The 23,575-nt window shown below is 39.1% G+C and overlaps 1 protein-coding gene across 4 annotated transcripts in view; it reads left to right on the top strand.

Annotated features, from left to right (window-relative positions):
• The window catches only part of KLHL13 (kelch like family member 13), a 182,254-nt gene that overhangs the window by 13,468 nt on the left and 145,211 nt on the right, over nt 1-23,575 (top strand). The window lies entirely within an intron of this gene.

Raw genomic sequence — 23,575 nt, 5'->3', positions numbered from 1 at the left:
GAGAGAGGCAAACAGAGATCTTTCATTCTCTGCATTATTCCCAAGTTGGCTGCAACAACCAGGTCAGGGCTAGACCAAAGCCAGGAACCAGACACTCCATCCTTGTCTCCCACACATGTGGCAGGGGCCCATGTACTTGGACCATCACTTGCTGCCTTCCCACATGGATTAGCTGCAAACTGGGTTGGAAGCAGAGCAACTGGAACTTGAACCAGTGCTCCAGTATGGAATGCTGGCAATTCAGGCAGCAGCTTAGCCTGCTGTGTCACAACACTGGCCCCAGCAGGTTGTTTTTCAACATGAAAACTTTTTGTCTTCTGCTAATTAACAAAGTCACAAATTTTCCCTGATTTATTTGTAGCTGTTCCAGATTTCAGTTCTGCAAGGAAGAAAATATTGGAATATTTTCTTTGTAATTGTTAAGCCATTGGGAGGATGACTAATTCTGTCTAAATAATGTCTTTCTATAGATTTGAGTTGATGGAGTTACCTTAAGCTTTTATTATAGTTGCATTAGCAACAAATCAAATAATACCTTAAGAGATGATAAATGTCCATAGCAAAAAGTTTTAGTGAATAGATCCTATAAGTGGGTTGTTATGGATGTTGGAGGGATAGTCTAACCTTTGGAATTGTAAGTGCATGAAGGTACCATTCCTCTTCTTCCACATAATGCCGTTTGGTTCCAATGTCAGATACATGAAGGGACACATGATCTTTGGGGAATCATATTGTTATAGAATATAATAGATGAGGCCAGTTTTGCAGCATAGTGGGTTAAGCCACTACCAGTGATGCCACCTTCCCATAAGGTGCCAGGTTAAGTCCTAGCTGTCCCACTCCCATTCCAGCTCCATGCTGATGTTACTGGAAAAGCAGTGAAGGGTGGCACAAGTACTTGGGCCCCTGCAACCCACATGAAAGACCTGAAGGAAGCTCTTGGCTTTAGCCAAAAAGAAAATGCAATAGATGCATAGAAGGGAAAAGATCAGGTAATGCATTGGTAAAATACAGTATATTACAGGCACTGGTAACATACAGTATATTACAGTTTGTTGTGATAATTATTAATATAATATACATCTGAGTGCTTAAAAAGTTCAGCTCACTATAATAAAGTGAGATGTTATTTATTAGAAGTGTTACCAGCATTTTTACATAGAGATCACTATCAATGTTACTTGAAGATGAAAAGATGATATTCAAAAGTAGTTTCTAAAGATTTTATTTATTTGAGAGGTAGAGTTATAGACAAAGAGCGGAAGAGACAGAAAATTCTTCCAATTGCTGGCTCACTCCCCAAATGGCTGCAATGGCTGGAGCTGGGCTGATCCAAAGCCAGGAGCCAGGAGCTTCCTCTAGGTCTCCCATACAGGTGCAGGGATGGGAGGGGGGCAAGCACTTGGGCCATCTTCTACTGCTTTCCCAGTCCATAGTAAAGAGCTGGATCAGAAGATGAGCAGCTGGGACACGAGCCAGTGCCCATATGGGATGTTGGTGCGAGAGGCGTAGGCTTAGTTTACTATGCCACAGTGCCAGCCCCTCAAAAGTAGTTTTTAAAAATTAGACTTAGGTCTAGTTTAGTTCATATGTTAAAGGAACACAATGCCTTTTATTTACAGAGCATCTTTTCTTTGTGAAGCATCATTAACTATCCTTATTTTAGCTACTCCTATGGAGTAAGCACATGGAGTTTAATTTGCAGAATGGTCATATCATATAAAATAGAGATAAGAGTGGAGTTCATGGCCTTTGATTTATAACCTAGTGACTTTTCATTAGTGATGTAAAAATGTCTTTAGCTCAAAAGATCGTTTAAGATATCTATTTTTTTCTTTTTTAAAATATTTATTTATTTATTTGAAAGGCAGATTTACAAAGAGGCAGTCACACACACACACACACAGAGAGAGAGAGAGAGAGAGAGAGAGAGAGAGAGAGAGAGCTTCCATTCACTGGTTCATACCCCAAATGGCTGCAACAGGCAGAGCTGTGCCGATCCAAAGCCAGGAACCAAGAGCTTCTTCTGGGACTCCCATGAGGGTGCAGGGGCCCAAGAACTTGGGACATCTCCACTGCTTTACCAGGCCATAGCAGAGAACTGGATTGGAAGTGGAGCATCAAGGACTAACTGGCGCCCATATGGGATGCTGGCATTGCAGGTGGAGGTTTTACCTACTATGCCACAGTGCCAGCCCCATCTAGCCTTTTAATTGATGGCTTTGGGGTGAAATTAAAACATCAATATTGGAGATATCAATTGTTGTTATACCTGGTTGTACAACTTGGTGTTTACCAAAATGAGTTTTGGATTTATTAAGGAATTTTAAGTGCTTTTGCCAACATAGAGATGCAATATCCGTTTAAACCTTCATGAACAAGCATTTGTTAAGCAGTTGTTTGTAATGAACTCTGGAAATGATCTCTGAAACTAATCTTCTTAGGCAATTATATGCATCACTCTACTGGGAAGGAGAAAATATATCTACTTCCCTGAAATAATTTATTATCTATTCAGGGGCAACAGAAACAGCTAACTTGATTTTAGCTAATACTAATAGTAATACTGATCAGTAGCCAATTATTATAAGGGCAGGCATTTGGTGAAGCAAAAGTGGTTGATGCCACTTGGGTGCCTGCATCTCACATCAGAGTGCCTAGGTTTGAATCCTAACTTTACTTTTGATTTCAGCTTCCTGTTAATGTGCACCTTGGGAGACAGTGGTGATGGTTCAAGTACTTGGGTCCTGCCTACCCACGTGAGAGATTTTGATTGAGATCCAGGCTCTGAGCATTGGCCCCCTGGCCCTTGTGGACATTTAGGGAGTGAATCTGCAGATTCACTGTGAGAGATTTCTGTATCTCTCTCTTTCTATCTTTCAAATAAAATATATAAATTATTATAGTGTTCACCATGAGTCTCACACTATTCCAAGAGCTTTCTGTGCATTAACATGTTTAAACTACATAACAATGCTATGGCATAGGATCATTGTTAGTCCCACTTTACAGATGAGGAAACTGAGGCTCAGAGAAGTTGGACAACCTGTCAAGTTTATTTACCTAATACGTGGATGAGCTGGGAATAAAATCCATGTGGTTTAATTCTTGACTCCATGGTTTTAATTATACTTTCTTTCATCCTGTCTGGCAAAGCATGTTATGTAACAGACTATGATAGCCAAAAAGGAAGGGGGGCAAGTTAGAAAGCATCTGGAGAAATACAGAGGAATAATCAGAATAGGCTATTAAAGTTTACAAGATATATGTGTTTAAAAATTTATTTATTTCAAAGGCAGAGAGAGAGAGAGAGAGAGAGAGAAAGAACCTTCTATCTGCTAGTTTATTCCCCACATGGCCACATTGCCTGGGGCTGGTCCAGGCTGAAGTGAGGAACCAGGAACTCCATCCATGTCAGGGGCCCAAGTACTTGGCCATCATCTAGTGATTTCAATGGCACATTAGTAGGGAGTTGCATGGAAAGTGGAGCAGCTGTGATTCCAGTGTTGTGGCTTAAACCGTGCCACAACACTGGCTCCTACAAGATATTTTGAATAATGTGCTTGAAAGACGTCTTACTGAAAAGCATGGAAATATTTCTGAATATTTCAATGCACAAAGCTGTGTATATGTGTGTGCATGCACACGTACACGTACACATGTACAGATGGCATGTGCATATGTATTTAATTTTAAAAATGTATTTGAAAGTAAGAAAGAGAGGAAAAAGGAGAGAAGAAGGAAGAGGTAGAGAGAGAAATCGAGAAATCTCCCATCTATTGGGAGATGCCCCCAAAAGCCAAGATTGGGCCAGACTGGCTAGGAAGGACTGAAGCTGGGAGCCAGGAACTCAGTCCCCGTCTCTGACATGGGTGGTGGGGACCCAAGAGCTGGAGCCATCACCTGCTGCCTCCCAGGATACACATTAGCAGGAAACTGGAGTCAGGAGCTGTGACTTGGCCTTGGCACTCTAGTGAGGGTTGCAGCCCTCCCAAGCAGCATCATAACCACTAGGTCAAATGACCTCCTCAATATGTATTTATTTTGAAATGGAAAAATCTTCAGGGAGTAAATCAAATTGAGAATCCTTTCTGTTGGCAGCCAATCAGATCTCTGTTTTTGTGTGCAATATTTGAATTCACAAACCTGTATTTTTAATTTAGTTTTTTTAGAAATCCTTAATAGTTTTTAGTGAGCTATAACTCATACACTATGCAATTAAACCATTTAAAGAATAGAATTCATTGGTTTTTATTATATTCACAGAGTTGTGTAACCACATCTGATCTCTGCTCAGTGTCACTCAGCTCTTATTGTCATAGTTTTTGCTGTTTCTCAATTGCTATAGAACTTCATTTCCTTTGAATTTCATTGTTATCAATGACTGAATTTTCAAAGGGTTATGTATTTATGTGATCTTGAATTCTATTGACTATATAAATTTGTTCATGATGTTCTCATAACTGTGTTGATGTTACTACTAAATAAGTTAGCCAGGCCTGTATTTAAAAACAAGACTGCTAAACCTACTAGTGTGATTAGTGGCCTTCTTGTCTCTGCACACTCCGCAATGGTCCACAGCTAGAGGTAACTGAGAAATGTTATGTGTACACATTGATATTTTAGTAATATTTCTACAGGTTGTGCCTGACATAGGTTACTTCTAATAGGTGGTTCAGACAAAAGCAACCTTCCTCCCTACTTTTTGGCTACAGTGGGATATAGCATGTCTTGTTATAGAAAATGTTGTATAAAATCTATTCCATGGTGTTACATGCAGATATTACAGAACAATTTGATTTAAAAAAAAAAAAAACTTTTTAGCAGTGGCGTCACAGAAATATACAGTTCATGTTATAGTTAAAGTCTATACTTCTTTTTTTTTAAACTTTTATTTAATGAATATAAATTTCCAGTGTACAGCTTATGGATTACAATGGCTTCCCCCCCCCCCATAACTTCCCTCCCACCCACAACCCTCCCCTCTCCCGCTCCCTCTCCCCTTCCATTTGCATCAAGATTCATTTTCAATTCTCTTTATATACAGAAGATTATTTAGTATAAAGATTTCAACAGTTTGCACCCACATAGAAACACAAAGTGAAACATACTGTTTGAGTACTAGTTATAGCATTAAATCACAATGTACAGCACATTAAGGACAGAGATCCCACATGAGGAGCAAGTGCACAGTGGCTCTTGTTTGTTGACCCAACAAATTGACACTCTAGTTTATGGTACCAGTAACCACCCTAGGCTGTCGTCATGAGTTGCCAAGGCTATGGAAGCCTTCCAAGTTTGCCGACTCTGATCATATTTAGACAAGGTCATAAAAGACAGAGTGAGGATAGTAACCAATGATCCTAAGAGTGGCATTTACCAGGTTTGAACAATTATACAGCATTAAGTGGGGAAGAGGACCATGAATACTTAGCAAACCGTTTCAACCATTAGATAACAACTTAAGAAAACATTTACCAGAAGGTCCAATGCCCTCTATAAATTTTAAGAATCATGTATTTGAAAACACCTCTTAAATATCTAACATGGTGTAGTTTGTTTAACCAGTAAACTTAAGCACAACCATCTAAAATGTTTTTAGTTTCTTTCTACCAACACGTTTAAAACATATGATACACAGATTCAGGTCACACAAATTAAAATGTATCTTTGATTAATTTTAGCAGCTTAAATTTATGGACAATCTTATCTACAAGCCATTTAAAATAAAACTCTTAATAAAATTTCCCCATGTGGACATACAATATGTACACACATATAACATAGCATGGTAGACCAATATAGCAATTTTAATAATAGCTTTTAAGATCTTTAACTCTTTTTGTAGATTGCCAATTGATTTGAATTGCTTTTTCTTTTTAGTAACCTCAGTTAACCATACTTTCTCTCAGTTGGTACTGTTAATACATTATTGGCTTCATCTATTTACAGAGCCATCCCAAAGTACTGAATACAATAGAAGTGGCTGGAAAAAGTTCATAGGAACCTATAGGAGGACAGCTAAACACAGAACCAACAACACTTTAGTTTTCTGAGCAGCAAATCATATATAACTATGGATGACAAAACACTTTAAGTTGCCATGTTTAAAATTATAAACTCATCAGCCAACAAGAGGCACTTGCTTACTTCACAGTATTTTTGAAAGCACCTGTAGGATTTTACAAGTATTTAACCCTTTAGGCCTCTGGGGCTTTCTCATTAAGATAACTATCATGTCTAGTAACACAAAATCATTAGACTTTTTAATTCTCAAACATTTGTATTAATAGCATTTTCCATTATAGAAACTTAAAGTTTGATACCACTTCACATCTTGACAGTACTTCTAATACAATCCAAATAGCGTGATTAGTTGGTGTCTCTATAAGATGAGAGACATAGGTCCTTTGACTTTTTCAGTTGGGCCCAAACTGGAAAAACCAAAGTCCAGGATTTACTGGAAATTTTAGAGACCACATTGTTTGAAACTTTGATTTTTTGAATGCCTGTCAAGAATGCCAAGAAGACTCAAAATCCCAAATATCTGGTTGAAATAAGATTCCTTAAAATCATGACATAACATAGACCAAATTTGATCATTGTTACAAGGTGATTATTCAAATCTTTGAAAATAAGCACATATTTAAATAACCCATAGCTCTTAATAAAAATTCAGCTGTTTTTGAACAATTAGAATTTAACAGACATCAAGAGAACATAATAGATTACTTTAACCCATTGCTTTAACAGAGCATCAGAGTTTAATTCTATGTCAAAGAGTAATTGAGCTTCCTGTGATCTTTTGCTGTGAGGTTTCCTTCCTTTACCTTCTTTCATATTGGTGACCATGTTTCTGTGTTTCTGTGTGTAACACATCTTTAAGCATCTTTTGCAGAGCAGGATGAGTGGCAACAAATTTTTTCAGTTTCTGTTTGCTATGAAAAGTCTTAATTTCACCTTCATTCACAAATGAGAGCTTTGCAGGATATAGTATTCTGGGCTGGCAGTTTTTCTCTCTTAGTACCTGGGCTATGTCTCGCCATTCCCTTCTAGCTTGTAGGGTTTCTGATGAGAAGTCTGCTGTGAGTCTAATTGGAGATCCTCTAAGAGTAATCTGACGTTTCTCTCTTGCACCTTTCAGAATCTTTTCCTTATGTTTCACTGTGGTGAGTTTGTTTACAACATGTCGTGGTGAGGATCTCTTTTGGTCATGTTTATTAGGGGTTCTATAAGCTTCCTGTACTAAGATGCCTCTTTCCTTCTCCAAACCTGAGAAATTTTCTGCTAGTATCTCACTGAAAAGGCCTTCTAATCCTTTCTCTCCCTCCATGCCTTCAGGAACTCCTAGAACCCGAATGTTAGGTTTTTTAATAGTATCCTGCAGATTCCCAACAGTATTTTTTAGATTTCTAATTTCTTCTTCTTTTCTTTGGTTTGCCTGTTTCCTTTCCTGTGCTCTGTCTTCTAAGTCTGATAGTCTCTCTTCTGCTTCACCCATTCTGTTTTTAAGGCTCTCTAATGTGTTTGTCATTTGATCTATTGAGTTCTTCATTTCATTGTGGTTTTTTGTCACTATCACAGTTTCATATTCTACTAGTTGTTTCATTTCATTTTGATTCCTCCTTAATATTTGATTTTCATGAGAGAGATTTTCTATCTTGTCCATTAAGGATTTCTGTAGTTCAAGAATTTGTTTTTGAGAACTTCTTAATGTTGTTACCAATTTTTTGAGGTCCGCTTCTTGCATTTCTTCTATCTCATCATCTTCATAATCTTGAATTTGGGTGTCTTTTTCATTTGGGGGTGTCATAGTATCTTCTTTGTTCTTGTTACCTCGGTTTTTGCGTTTGTTGTTTGGCATGTTGGAGATATTTGGTTTCTTCACTGTGGTGTTTTTTCTTGTTACACTATGGCTCTATATTAACTGGACTGTCTGCATTCGGTGGAGCCTTAGAGGCTTGAGATGAGTGTGGACTGAGCTGTGTTTGGTTCCTCAGGGTTGAGGGTGTGTCAAAGATGACACTCCCAGGTTAGGCGTGGTAAATCTCTCTTTCTTTCTTTCTTTTTTTTTTTTTGATTCAAAAGGGAAGTAATTCCGCACAGATGAATGCACAGCTGAACTTAATTGGAGGTAGTTAGCAGGCGAATGATATACCCACAGGAGCCAGAGATCGGAAGCTCTTTCCCAAGGACCACACAGGGAATCTGTGCTGCCCTCGGTGTGGGCTCCAATTCTCCTGCAGTCTCCCACTGGGTTGCCAAGTTAGATGCTAATCTCCTGTTATTTCACCCCTCCCCCCAGAGTCAGGTTTTTCTGCTAGGCTCAGGGCCGGTGCCGACCTGAGGTCGCCCTGCTTATGACGTATGTCCAAAATGGCGCCTGCTCTTTGTCTTGCTCGCCTTTGAGAGGTGAGCAGAGAGAGAAACTCGTGTCCGTATAGGTCACTTTTTTTTTCCTCTCTCTTTTCTAGTTAGTCAGGTGAACTTTTCCCCACGGAGTTTCAAGCCTCGTTCCCTCTAGTCTCCTCTTCTGCTTGCCCGCTGGTGTCTCGGGCTATGGAGGTTCGGCTCACCTCGCATTCCAGCGCTGGTGCGTTGAGTCTGCTGCTGGTGTCCCGAACTTGGGCTCCCACGCTCTCCACGCAGGTCCACTGTGAATCACTAGTTCCAGAAGAGTTTACTCTGCTGTTTCTTCCCCTACTCTTCCTTGACCCTGCAGTATCTCCGCTTTTATTAACCTGTGTCTTGCCGAATTATCAATGTGCTCCCTTCCTATTCCGCCATCTTGCCACTCTCCCCGGGATCCTAAAGTCTATATTTCTGTCTAGTGGGGTTACTAAGGCAAGTGTGTGTGTTGGGGGGGGGCAGGTGGTTCCCAGGTCTTCATTAAAGCAAGAAGTTATAGTCCGTGTTATCTTTCAGGTGTAAGCATTGCTATTTTCATTATTAAAAATAATCTTTGGACATAATTAAATATCTTCTGAAAACAAAAGTATCCTTCATAAAGAATTCATGTAAGTTTTTCTTTTTTGCTATGATTTCGAAGTGTTACTATATTTCCTCAGTGTTTCTCTGTGTTTATTATTTGCTACAGTTTCTTTAAAGGGCCAACGTATTTTCAGTTAAAGCGACTTGGTTCACTCAGTGTTTGGTGTGAATCTTTAAATAATTTTTTAAAATTTATTCTCATTTTATTTGAAAGGCAGAGAGGGATCTTACATTCACTAGTTTATTCCCCCAAATGCCTGTGATAGCTGGGGCTAGGAAAGGCCAAAGCCAGAAGCCCAGGACTCCATCAAGGTCTCCAATGTGGGTGCCAAGGACTCAAGTACTTGAGCCATTAGCTTCTGTCTCCCACAATGTTCACTAACAGGAAACTGAATCAGCAGCAGAGGCAAGATTTGAACCTAGGTATGCTGAGGTGGGATGTGGGCATCCCAAGTGACATCTTAACCACTATACAAAATGCTCCCTTCCTGTTTCCTCTGAATCTTATGTATACTTTTTTATTTGCTTAGATGGGTCCTTTTCTCTGTCATATGTAGCAAAGGTGATGTGATCTCATATCTAGCTAGTGGTTAGGGTAGAATCAGGATGGCACTAATACCACCAGAAGAAAATGAAGTGTGCCTTTATATTAATTAGGTGAAACATCCTTATCACTAAAATTAATTTTATTTAATTTTTATTTGAAAAGCAAAGAGACAGAGACAGACACACTGATCTCTCATCTGCTGGCTCACTGCCCAAATGTCCTCAATAGCTGGGACAGGGCCAACTGAAACCAGAAGCCAGGGAACTTCTTCCCTGTCTCCCATGTGGATGGCAGTGACATCACCTATTGACAACCAGGGTGCACATTAGCAGGATACTAGAATCAGGAGGAGAGCCAGAACTTGAACTCTAGTATTCTGATATGAGATGTGGGTATCTCAAGTGTTGTCATAACTGCTGTACCAAATCCCTACCTTTATCAGAGTCGGGTGCTGTGTATTTAAAATAGATGCTTGGGGCTGTTTTGTGGCATAGCAGGTAAAGCTGACACCTGTGAAGCCAGCATTTCAAATGGGCACTGGTTTCAGTCCCCGTTGCTACATTTCTGATGAACTCCCTGCTAATGTGCCTGATAAAGTAGCAGAAAATGGCCCAAGTGCTTGGGTGCCTGCACCCACATGTGAGATCCTGACGAATCTCCTGGCTTTTTTGCTTTGTCCTGGCCCAGCCCTGAGTGTTGAGGCCATTTGGGGAATGAACCAGCAGATAGATGCTCGCGCACTCGCTCGCTTTCTCTCTCTCTCTCTCTCTCTCTCTCTCTCTCTCTCTCTCCTCCCTCTCTCCTTCTCTCCTTCTCTCCATCCCTCTCTCTCTCCCTCCCTCTCTCCCTCTTCTCCCCCTCCCTCTTTTTCTTTGTAACTCTGCCTTTCAAATAAATAAAATAGATCTTTAAAAATGTATGCTTTATTTAAAATTTTAGTATCTATATTATGATGCTAACTTCTATCATGGATAGATATTGTTGCTTAAGCCATTGTGATATTGGGCTGTATGAAAAGGTGTTAGACATCTGCTCACTTAAGGCAAACCAGATTGGTCTGGTTTCAGAGGATCATTCTGAGTGAGGAAGTCTCACACCATTTAGAAAAGAGTACTTAGAGTAATATGAATATTTCAGTTACTTAGGTCCTGAAATGTCATTTATTAACTTAATAAATGAGCCTGTTACATGTACTGATAAATTGTTACTTTACAATAGTTGGCTTTTCTGGTTAAGTTAGTGCCTAAAATGGCTTAGAGTCTTAAAAAGGTCATAATGACTCTGCTTGTGGTTTAGGTCCATCTCCCTATTTTATAGATGGATTTGCTTTATCTGCAGATAAAGAAGACGCACTGGCTTTAATCCATCTTATTACATAGGGCAGCCCTTTATTCTCTGACAAGAAGTGAAGTATTCTATATAAGTTCATTCAGCAAAAATTGATGAGCGCCTTGTTGCCTAATCTGACTCAGGTGCTGGGGATGCACTGGTGAACAAAGTAATTTCCAAGATATTTCCCATTGTTCTTCTCCAAGAACTTTCCATTCATAAGCACTGGGAAAAGGGGAAGTAATGGCTTATACCTTCCAATTAAGTGTATAATTTAGTATTTGCACACATGAGTTTCACACATATCCTACTGGCTAGAACTTAGTCTTGTGGTGACACCTAGCTACAGGGAGGCTGGAAAATGTCATTTTTCACTGCTTGGCTGTGTGCCCAGCTTAAAATTTTATTATTTGATATGAGGAGAAAAACAGCTATTGGGGACTACTAAAAGTTTCTGTTATAATTGCCTCTAATGTAAACCTTCAATCTTTGGTCACATTCATGACTTATCTGGTGATATTATCTCCTTAGCATCAACTACCAATTTGTTTCAGTATAAAAGTTCAAACTTACCAGCAGGATACATGAAGCATCTTCAAATAGTTCACAGAAAATGCATATTATAAAAAAAACTGTACTGAATTTTTTATTCTCTTATATTTTGGTACAATTTTTTTAACTTTTATTTAATAAATATAAAATTCCAAAATACAACTTTTGAATTATAGCAGCTTTTCTTTTTTTTAACTTTTATTTAGTAGATATAAATTTCCAAAGTACAGTTTATGGATTACAGTGGCTTTTTCCCCCCAATAACTTCCCTCCCACCCACAACCCTCCCATCTCCCGCTCCCTCTCCCATTCCATTCACATCAAGATTCATTTTCAATTATCTTTATATACAGAAGATCAATTTAGTATATATTAAGTAAAAATTTCATCAGTTTGGCCCCACACAGAATACAAAGTGCCAAATACTGTTTGAGCACTAGTTATATCATTAATTCACATTGAACTACACATTAAGGACAGAGATCCTACATGGGGAGTAAGTGCACAGTGACTCCTGTTGTTGACTTAACAAATTGCCACACTTGTTTAAGGCATCAGCAATCTCCCCAGGCTCTAGTCATGAGTTGCCAAGGCCATGGAAGCCCCCTGAGCTCACTGACTTTGATCTTATTTCGACAAGGCCATAGTCAAAGTGGAAGTTCTCTCCTCCCTTCAGAGAAAGGTACCTCCTTCTTTGATGGCCCCGTTCTTTCCACTGGGATCTCACAGAGATCTTTCATTTAGGTTTTTTTTTTTTTTTCCCAGAGTGTCTTGGCTTTCCATGCCTAAAATCCTCCCATGGGCTCTTGAGCCAGATCCGAATGCCTTAAGGGCTGATTCTGAGGCCAGAGTGCTGTTTAGGACAACTGCCATTCTATGAGTCTGCTGTGTATCCCGCTCCCCATGTTTGATCGTTCTCTCCCTTTTTAATTCCATCAGTTAGTATTAGCAGACACTAGTCTTGTTTATGTGATCCCTTTGACTCTTAGACCTATCAGAGTCATCAACTGTGAACTGAAATTGATCACTTGGACTAGTGAGATGGCATTGGTACATGCCACCTTGATGGGATTGTTGGAATCCCCTGGCACATTTCTAACTTCACCACTTGGGGTAAGTCAGCTTAAGCATGTCCCAAATTGTACATCCCCGCCCTCTCTTATTCCCACTCTTATATTTAACAGAGATCACTTTTCAGTTAAAATTTAAACACCTATGAATAATTGTGTGTTAATTACATAGCTCAACCAATTGTATTAAGTACAAATACTTTAAACTTTTATTTAATAAATATAAATTTCCAAAGTACAACTTTTGAATTATAGCAACTCCCCCCCCCCCCCATAACCTCCCTCCCACCGGCAACCATCCCATCTCCCGCTCCCTCTCCCCATCCCATTCTTCATCACAATTCATTTTCAATTATCTTTATATACAGAGGATCAGCTTAGTATGTACTAAGTAAAGATTTCAACAGTTTGCACCCACAAAGAAACATAACGTGTAAAGAACTGTTTGAGTAGTAGTTTCACCATTAATTCTTATAGTACAACACACTAAGGGCAGAGGTCCTACATGGGGAGCAGGTGCACAGTGACTCCCGTTGTTGATTTAACAATTGACACTCTTATTTATGACGTCAGTAATCACCCGAGGCTCTTGTCATGAGCTGCCAAGGCTATGGAAGCCTCTTGAGTTCACCAACTCCAATCTTATTTAGACAAGGCCATATTCGAAGTGGAAGTTCTCCCCTCAGAGAAAGGTACCACCTTCTTTTTTTTAAATTTTATTTTTTTGACAGTTAGAGTTAGACAATGAGAGAGAGAGACAGAGAGAAAGGTCTTCCTTCCTTTGGTTCACCCCCAAAATGGCCACTACGGCCTGCGCTGGGCTGATCCGAAGCCAGGAGGCAGGTGGTTCCTTCTGGTCTCCCATGCAGGTGCAGGGCCCAAGCACTTGGGCCATCCTCCACTGCACTCCCGCGCCACAGCAGAGAGTTGGACTGGAAGAGGAGCAACCGGGACAGAATCCGGTGCCCCAACTGGGACTAGAACCCAGGGTGCTGGCACCGCAGGCAGAGGATTAGCCAAGTGAGCTGTGGCGCTGGCCAGGTACCACCTTCTTTGATGGCCCATTCTTTCCTCTGGGATCTCACTCACAGAGATCTTTCATTTAGGTCATTTACTTATTTATTTATTTATTTTTGCCATGGTGTCTTGGCTTTCCATGCCTGAAATACTCTCATTGGCTTTTTAGGCAGATCCGAATGCCTTAAGGGCTGATTCTGAGGCTGGAGTGCTGTATAGGACAGGTACAAATATTAAAAAAAAAATCCATTGATAGCTTTTTCATAATATGTCTTTGTAATGGAGTTTTTGAATATATTTATAAGCTTACCTTAATTTCATTCCTAACTGTTTTTCGAACTCCTTTCATACTTCTCAATGCTGGATTCTGATATATGTATATCAGCTACAGATATGTATATCTGTACAGATATCAGAATCCAGTTGCAGCATTACTGGGGATATTGCACATCCCCAAACTGGCCATGCTTTCTTATGCTCACACATTTGTACTTGATTCTGTTACTGAAATGCTGACAATTTTGTCCTTCAGGGCTCAGTTTGGACGTCATCATTCTTGGAAGATTTTCTTGAACCTCTTCTCAGTGACATTTTTCTCATTTATTTCTGTATATTTCCTTTTTTAAAGATTTAGCTATGTATTTGAAAGGTGGAGTGACACACACATGTGCACACATACACACAGATTGATTTTGATTTTCTATCAGATGGTCCATTCCCCAAAATGACCCTAATGACCATGGCTGGGCCAGGCCAAAGCCTGGATACTGGAACTTCATCCAGATGTCCCATGTGGATGGCAGGGACCCAAGTACTTGTGCCATCATCTTCTGCTTTGCATATGCAGGGATTGGGATCAGAAGTGGAGCAGCTAAGACACAGACTACTGCCCATATAGGATGCTAGCTTTGCAGGTAGCGGCTTTTCTCCTTATGCCACAATGCCAGCTCTGCCAAGTCAGTTATTTCTTTGTTATTTGGCATTAAACCTGACCTGGCCCAGAGTTAGTTTTATTTGTATATTTTATTTTTTAAAGATTTATTTATTTATTTAAAAGGCAGAATTATTACAGAGAGAGAGAGAGGAAGAGAGATAGAAGTCTCCCATCTACTGGTTCACTCCCAAATGTCTGCAAAGGCCAAAGCTGGGTCAGGCCAAAACCAAGACACAGGAAATTCCTCTGGATTTCCCACATGAGTGCAGGGGTTCAAGCACTTTGGCCATCCTTTACTGCTTTCCCAGGCACATTGGCAGGGAGCTGGATCAGAAGTGTAACAGCCAGGACTTGGACTGGTGCCCACATGAGATGCCAGCATTGTAGGTGGTGGCTTAACATGCTGCATCAGAATGCCACCCTCTCCCTGCCCAGAGTTGATTTTAATTAATGTTTGTTGAATGAGAAACTGAATGAATTAATGAATATTTGGTTTCTTGTTTATGACTGCCTGATGAGGCTGGCAGCTCTTCCTCTTTGTAACCTGGAAGTTTCAAATACAATACTTAGAGTCTGGAGGTTTTATGCTAGGCATTGATAAAATTAGATATTCTGAAATAAATCTCAGACCCCTGTGTTATACACATCATAAAAAGTAGAAGAAATAGATGTGTCAGGAGGAGCCTAAAGGATCATTTCATCCAGGCTTAATTCTGATAAAGACACACAACCTAATGGAGAGTGAAAAGTTAGATTGTTCAAGGACTTCTGTCTTCAAGGAGCTTGCAATACCACTGCATGCATAATATTTAGAGACACGAAAAAGGTGATTGTGAAAAAAGTACCAAAGGAGTAGAATAGGCTAGAACTGACAAAGTGCATCTGAGTAAGGAATTAGGCTTTGAAATGAACTTTGGTGGCTTGGTAGCATTTGGAAATGAGAGAACATTCAAGGTGTGGGGACTAAATAAACCTGGAATGGAATGTATAAATAAAGTGGGAAGATAAGGGTATACAGGAAAATCTGGGGATCTGTTCAGTTGAGTGGTATTTAGTAGCAAACAGGAAAATGGAGTCAGAATATAGACTTGAATAAGTGGCTGCTGAATGAAACCATCAGTAGTTTTTACATAGGAGAGTGATTAATGAAATTATTTTTTAATCTTTTTTTTCTGACTGATAAGTGAACTGGCTTGAAGGCTGAATAGGTCATGAAGCTGATGCATTGTCTAACATGCCAATTAAAAAATGTGAACATCTCTATTCTGTATTAACTGTCTCTCTGCCTCTCAAGATAAATACGTTTTTTAAAAATATAAGCTTGATATTAAGGGTTCTCCTTTTGACTCAAAGGTGAAAACATGATATACCCCCAATTGCCGTGATAATTTTCATAGCAATGTTGGTGTTTTTCTTAATGGAAAATGTAAGCCCATGGAGCAAGCTTGTAATATTAGTAATGTGCATGTGATAGTCATGACATACTGTAGATAATTGTATAAACTCTAATGTTACACCAATAAACTGTAAAAATTCCTGCAGAAACTGAGAACATGGTAGCAGCTGCAGCATCAGCCTGTGCTATTGTGCCAGTTGTTCAGAGACTAAGCAAATGAGCAAATGAGTGCCATGGATCCCCCCCCCCCACTGATGCATTTGTGACCCATTTTATTTAAAAATATGTTTTTGAAAGCTAAAACGGTACTTTATACATTGATACAAAATATAAAGAAGGAGCAATAAACAGAACTCTAAAGTCTGTTAAATTTCATCCAAAAATGAAATGCATGACAATACATTTACTTCATGTGCCTATGAGAAAACTCTCACCACGTATGTACACACTGAAAATATAAGTGGTAATAGCTCATTTGGATAGACAGGGATGAATGTATTTCTTTAAAGGCAACAAATATGTGAACCTGGATGGGCCCCATGGATGTCTTTAACTTTGGCTTTTTTTCCCTGACACTTTATATTTTCATGCCAATGCGATATTAATTCAAAGATAACAGATTCAATGTAGTTCATAGACACAATTCCAAGAATAAAATAATATTTACTTCCTCCCTCCTCCTCCTTTTTTGTTTCCTTTTTTTTTTTTTTTTTGTTTTGGAGATAACACACTTTTGACTAACATTACAGTCAAGGACCACCAAACAGTGATCAACAAGCAAAGAATAAAAAAACATAGTTCAGTGGCAACATAGGCAAAGACCAGAAGCAACAATCAAATGGAAAGATGACCATCTCGCTGATGTACAGAAAATTTAACATAATCATAAATCATTAAAACTATAGTGGTATAACATTCTTAACCATTGGTTTAACAAAGGTATGAAACAAAGTTTGACAAAAAGATATTTGCAGCAATACTGATACACACAGGCATTTCTTTCTTTTTGGTTTTTGTTTTTCAATTATTTTTCTTTTTTTAGTTTAAGATTTTGAAAGTTTCTTAAGTTTCTAGTTTCAGAAACTTATTTATACTAACTTTTTGGAGGACCTTTATAAGAACAGTTTGTACTATCATTTATCTTTCTCCTCAGAACTGGAGGGATATTTCTAGTGAAATGAAGATGCAGTTAAGCTGTGTTGATTTGAACCTGGAATATTTTTAAGGAAACCTGCTGAAAAGATATTTGATTCAGGTTGTGTACAATTCAGTGCATTTATATCTATTCCACATATAAATAACATCTTTGTACTTCAGCATAATTTAATGTTAACTTTAGTCTTTTGAAAATTAAATGCATTTTAACAAATAAACAAATATAGCTTTTTCTGTTACTTCTTTTACCCTGCTCTGTTATAAAGTCTGATAAACTTGTTTATCGTACACTTCTTTAAAATTTTTGAAAATTTTTAATTTTATTTGGCATACAAAGAGACAGTAAAGGGGAGGTTATATTCCATCCACTGGTTCACTCCTAAATTTCTCACAATAGCCAGGGCTAGACCAGGCCAAAGCCAGGAACCAGGAACTCCATTTTGTTCAACCATGTTGGTGGCAGGGTTACAAGTGCTTGGGCCATCTTCTGCTGCCTTTTAATGTACATTATCAGGGAGCCGGATTGGAAGTACTTGAACCAGTGCTGTAATATGGGATGCCAGTTTCACAAGCACTGACTTAACCTGCTTTGCCACAATGCAACCCTTCAAATATTTACCTTTTTTTAAAAAAAGATTTATTTCATTTATTTGAATGAGTTACAGAAAGAGGTAGAGACAGAGAGAGAGGTCTTCCATCTGCTGGTTCACTCTCCAAATAGCTGCAATGGCTGGAGCTGAGCAGACCCAAAGCCAGGAACCAGGAAATCCATCCAGGTCTCCCACATGAGTGCAGGGACCCAAGGACTTGTGCCATCCTCCACTGATTTATCAGGAACTTTAGTAGGGAGCTGGATCAGAAGTGGTATAGCTGGGACTTGAACAGGCTCCCATATAGGATGCCAGCGCTGCAGGCTGGGGCTTTAACCAGCTGCTCCACAGCACTGGCCCCATCAAGTACTTACTCTATTAAAGGAGCTGTTCAGTATATATCACAATGTGTTCTATCTATCCATTACATGAACTGAACATAGCAGACCCTGAGTTATAGTGTAGTTGTGGTTAAGAGAGTGGACTGAGGCAGCTGTTCTGGTGCAACAGGTTCTAAGCTGCTGCTTAGAACTCCCTCATCTGATATTGGAGTGCTGTCTCCAGTCCTGGCTACTATGCTTCTCATCTAGCTTCCTGTTAATGCACACCCTGGGAGACAGCAGATTATTGCTGAAGTGCTTGGGCCCCTGCCATCCACATGGGAGACCCAAATGGAGTTCCAGCTTTGGCCTCACCCAGCTGTGAATGTTGTGGGCATTTGGACTGTGAACCAGTAGATAGAAGATGTGTGTGTGTTTGCATGCATGCGCATGTGTGCGTATCTCCATGTTTCAGATAAAGTGAACATTAAATAAATGCCTCACTATTAAGAAATAATAATGTTTGGAATAGAATTATTTTTTGGAAATTTTTTAGAGATTTTATTTATTTGAGAGAGGGAGTTACAGAGAGAGCGAGAGACAGAAAGAAAGGTCTTCCACCCACTGGTTCACTCTCCAAAAGGCTGCAACTGCTGGAGCTGGATTGATGCAAAGCGAGGAGCCAAGAGTTTCCTCAGAGTCTTCCATGTAGGTGCAGGGATCCAAGCACTTGGACCATCTTCTACTGCTTTCCCATGCCATAGGTAGAGCTGGATCAGAAGAGGAGCAGCCAGGACATGAACTGTCACCCATATGGGATGTCAGTGCTGCAGGCAGAGGCTTAGCTTAATATGCCACAGGGCCAGCCTTTTTTAGAAATCTTTATGGATTCATAGGAACCTGCCAAGATAATACAGAATGATACTATATACCCTTCACCCAATTTTCCCTAATGATTACATCTTGTATAATTATTGTATATTATAGCTGGTGCCATGGCTCAACAGGCTAACCCTCTGCCTAGTGGCACCAACACACCGGGTTCTAGTCCCAGTTGAGGCGTCGGAATCTGTCCCGGTTGCTCCTCTTCCAGTCCAGCTCTCTGCTGCGGCCAGGGAGTGCAGTGGAGGATGGCCCAAGTGCTTGGACCCTGCACCCGCATGGGAGACCAGGAGAAGCATCTGGCTCCTGCCTTCGGGTCAGTGCAGTGCGCCGGCCGCGGCGGCCATTGGAGGGTGAACCAACGGCAAAGGAAGACCTTTCTCTCTGTCTCTCTTTCTCACTGTCCACTCTGCCTGTCAAAAAAAAAATTATTGTATATTATAAAAGTCCAGAAATTGACATTGGAACAGTTTGTGGATTGCTATATGCCATTTTATCACATTATAGATTGTTGTAACCACCTCTGCAATGAAGCTAAAGAATTATTTTGTCACCATAGTATAATTTAGAAACACAGAGGAAAGGGAAATCCCATTGTATTTATCTATAGTTTTCTTTTCATGTTCTTCTTTCCTTCCTGATGTTTCAAGATTCCTTCTTATTATTCCTTCTATTATTTCATTTCATTTTAGAGAACTTCCATTAGCTATTCTTTTAGGGTTAGTCTGCTGGTAACAATTTTTTTTTAGTTTTCCGTCATGTAAGAATTTCTTGATCTCTCCTTCATTCCTGAATGACAGTTTTCCTGGATATAGATTCTAACTTGACAGTTCCTTTTTATAGCACTTGAAAAATATTTTTAAGTTTTATTAATGTAAAGGAAACAGATTTAATAGGTACTGTTATAAGAAGATAACTTTACCTCTCTTCCCTCATTTTTCCTTCTTTTCTTTTTTTCTTTACGTTTTACAAAAACATGATTTCAGTTCACTCTATAATCACAGGCTTAGTGTACCTCTAACCATAATATTCAATAAGGTAGAAAGACCACAGTTCCACGGAGTATAAACAAGGACTAAAAACTCACACAAGATGTCCATTTCATTCCTATACATTTTTTGTATTGCACATTAATTACTACATATCAGGGAAAACATGATATTTGTCTTTTTGGGACTGGATCATTTCACTCAGCATAATGGTTTCCAGTTGCATCCATTTTGTTGCAAAAGACAAGATTTCATTCTTTGTGGCTGTGTAGCATTCCATATTTTCTTTATCTAGTCATCTTTGTGTGCTCCTTCTATGGCCCCCATGGTTTCTGATAAAAGATCTGTCATGTGAATTCTTCCTCTCATCTAGGTAAGGTAGTTTCTATTTTACTTATTCTGTGATTTTTTTCTTTATTTTCAAAATTTTGACTATGATGCATTTTAGAGTGAATTTCCTCAGGTTTATCTGAGTACACTAGTTCCCCTCCCCTGCTTACCCAGGATTTTGCTTTCTACAGTTTTAGTCACCTGTGGTTAACCACTATCTGAAAATACTAAATGGAAATTTCCAGAAGTAAATAATTCACATTTTACATTGCATGCTGTTCTGAGTAGGGTGGTGCTATGTCTCTTTGTCCCACCTGGGACAGGACTTGTTTCTTTATCCAGTGTATCTACAGTGGATATGCTTCCTGCCCATTAGTCATTTACTAGCCATCTCAGTTACCAGATTCAGTATCATGGTATTGCAGTGATGGCGTTCAAGTAACCCATGTTAAATAAGAGGGAGGCAGGAGGAGAGAGAGGAGCCATATTCATACAACTTTTATGACAATATATTATTATAATTATTCTACTTTATTACTAGTTATTGTTGTTAATATCTTTACTTTGCATGTGTCATAGTTATGTGTGTAGGGAAAGCATAGTATATGTAGAGTTCATTACTACTTGCAAGATGAGGACCTATTGTATTTCTTTAGCCCTACCCTCTTACTCTCTGCTTTTAAGACTGATGACACAAATATTCAATCTTCTGTTATAATCTCTCAAGTCCTTTATGCTATGTTAATTTTTTCAATGTATTTTCTCTCCTGTTCAGGTTGGGTAATTAATATTATACTGTCTTACAGTTTACGGCTTCCTTTCCTTGTTCCTTCCATTCTGATTTTTGAGTCTATCTGCTCAGGGAGCATTTTACTTTTGTTATTGTGTATTTCAGTTTTAAAAGTCCTGTTTAGTCCTTCTTTATATATATTCTGTTTCTTAGACATTTAATATAATTGCTGAAACTCTGTTTTACATGTGTTCACAATTGCTCATTGAAACACTTTATGATAACTGCTTTAATTAAAATAATACATAATTATAACATCTTAGTCACCTTGGTATTGATACCTAATGATTTTTTTTTCATGCTGCTTGATCTTCCTGGTTCTGCACTTGGCAAGTGATTTCTTTGTAATATATTTTTTTTAATTTCTGTGTGTGTGTGTGTGTGTGTGTGTGTGTGTGTGTGTGTGAGAGAGAGAGAGAGAGAGAGAGAGAGAGAGAGAGAGAGAGAGAAATATGATGCCCCCATTTGCTGGTTTATTCTCCAAATGCTTGTAGTGATTGGGCTGGGCCAAGGCCAAAGTCGGGAACTGGGAATGCCATCCAGGTGTCCCATGTAGATGGCAAGAACCCAGTTACATGAGCCATCACTACTGACTCCCAGGCTCTGGACTGGCAGCAAGCTGGAGTCACGAGCTGGGCATCTAATCCAAGTATTCCAGTATGGGATTCAGGCATCCTATCTGGTATCTTAACCATTAGACTAAACACCTGCCGTGGCCAATTGAGTTTTTGATTGCTACTAGACATTTGGGGCATTATGAGTTTTCTGGATTTTATTAAACTTTCCGTTTTAGCTGGCTCCTCCTGACACACCAGTCGGGGAGATAGAATGCTGCCTCATTACTGCCAAGTAGACCTAACCCACACATCTGTTGATAATTGAGGAGATGGTCCTTCCTTACTGATGAATGAAGTTGGGAATCCTGATTCCCTATTAGGCCTCCAGTGATGTGAGAGAGGTGAGAATACTTTGTAACTGCCCCCTACATGTCTGCCACTGATGCCACGAGGAAAGTATGGCCACATACCCACTGGGCAGTTGTGGAAGTTCTGGTTCTCTACTAGGTCTGCTCTGCCACCATGCTTGTGCAGATGGCAGGGGTACATGTTATGTTTCATTATAGCCTTCTGAAAGTAGAAGTCTAGAGTCCTCACTAAGCCCTTCATGACACAGGTGGGGTTATAGCTACCTCTCCCCCACCCCCACCTCTGTGGTGTTTAGCTAGAGATCAAGATCTTCTCTTGTTTGCCTTTGCTCTCTCGCTCTCTCTCTCTCTCTCTCTGTGTGTGTGTGTGTGTGTGATCTTATTGTTACTTCTAGGTTTCTGTCTTACTTTGCTTCATTTTTGGAATATATGAGGCAAAAAGAAAACCCAGAAAACTCAGCACTGTTTTGTTGCCTTGGTTCTGTGGTTCCACTTGCTACTTTTTAGAACTTTGTTTATTTTATACAGTATCCACAGTTGTTATCCATCCTTTATAGGAAGAATAGGGGAAAAGTACACCTACTTCATCTTTCCAGAAGCAGAAATTTAACTTATTTTTCACCTTGATTAATTTTTGTTACTCATTATGGCCTAATTACATCTCAAAACTGGAAACTGAAGACTAGTTTTTGTTCTAACCTAGGACACATTTTGGAATAGCTTTATGTGCTATTTTTTTGCTTTGGAAATAATATCCTATAGTTATATAGTTATATATTCTATAGTTATATAGTTAGTATATAAGGCAAAGTGGTAAGAAACATGTACCACAGAGACAAGTGTCTTTAAGAATTTTACTGATATTTAAAAAACATGTTTTATATAAAAGCAATAAAAGTGGAGGAATGTATAAGTGACATGGATTTCATATGGATAAAATCTTTGAAGACAGAATTGGATATTAGTGTAATACTCAATTGTTTCATTATTTATTTGATAGAATTCCCATTCTCTGGTAATCCCCTAAATGCCCCTAACAGCCTGGGCTGGGCCAAGCCCAAGTTGGGAACCTGGAACTAAATCCAGGCATCTCACAGGATATCAGGGACCCAAGTATTTGAGTCATCACCAGCTGCCTCCTAGGGTGTACATGAAGCTGGAATCAGGAGCAGGACCAGGACTTGACCCCAGTCACTCTGATACTGGATATGAATGTCCCAACTGGCATCTTAAGCACTAGGCCCCTTTAAGGAAGAATTTAGTAATGTAATTATATGTCATATTTAATTAATGATTGTACATACATGTTACTGCAGCATCAGTTACCTTAGCAAGCACATAATTCTCCTTTAGAGGCATATACTATTGGCACACATTATGGTCTTACATGTCTTTTATCAGTAAATATAGAGTGAATTTATTGAAAGACTATCTACCTTAACACATTTCCTAAGTACTTAATTATCTTACTGTAATTTTCCTTTGTCCTATCCATTGCATTGCTCTGAAGGGAATCAGAAAGCATGGCTTCAAAACATCAGTGGTGAAGCTTTCTTTCCCTTTTTCTTGTAGTTGAGATTCACTGGTAAAAGGGCTCCCATATGAGATGTAGGTGTTATAAGTAGAGACATAAGCTCTGTGCCAAATGCCTGTCTTTGTTTTGTTTTAAGATTAATATATATTATATATATTTCTATTTGAGGAGATAGATACCTACCTTATAAAACAGCACTTACCTCAACTGTCAAGGAACAGTTT

The sequence above is a fragment of the Lepus europaeus genome, chromosome X, assembly GCF_033115175.1.
Source record: "Lepus europaeus isolate LE1 chromosome X, mLepTim1.pri, whole genome shotgun sequence".
Lineage (NCBI taxonomy): Eukaryota > Metazoa > Chordata > Mammalia > Lagomorpha > Leporidae > Lepus > Lepus europaeus.
The sequence above is the reverse complement of the archived record's forward strand: the minus strand, read 5'-3'. Positions and strand labels throughout refer to the sequence as shown.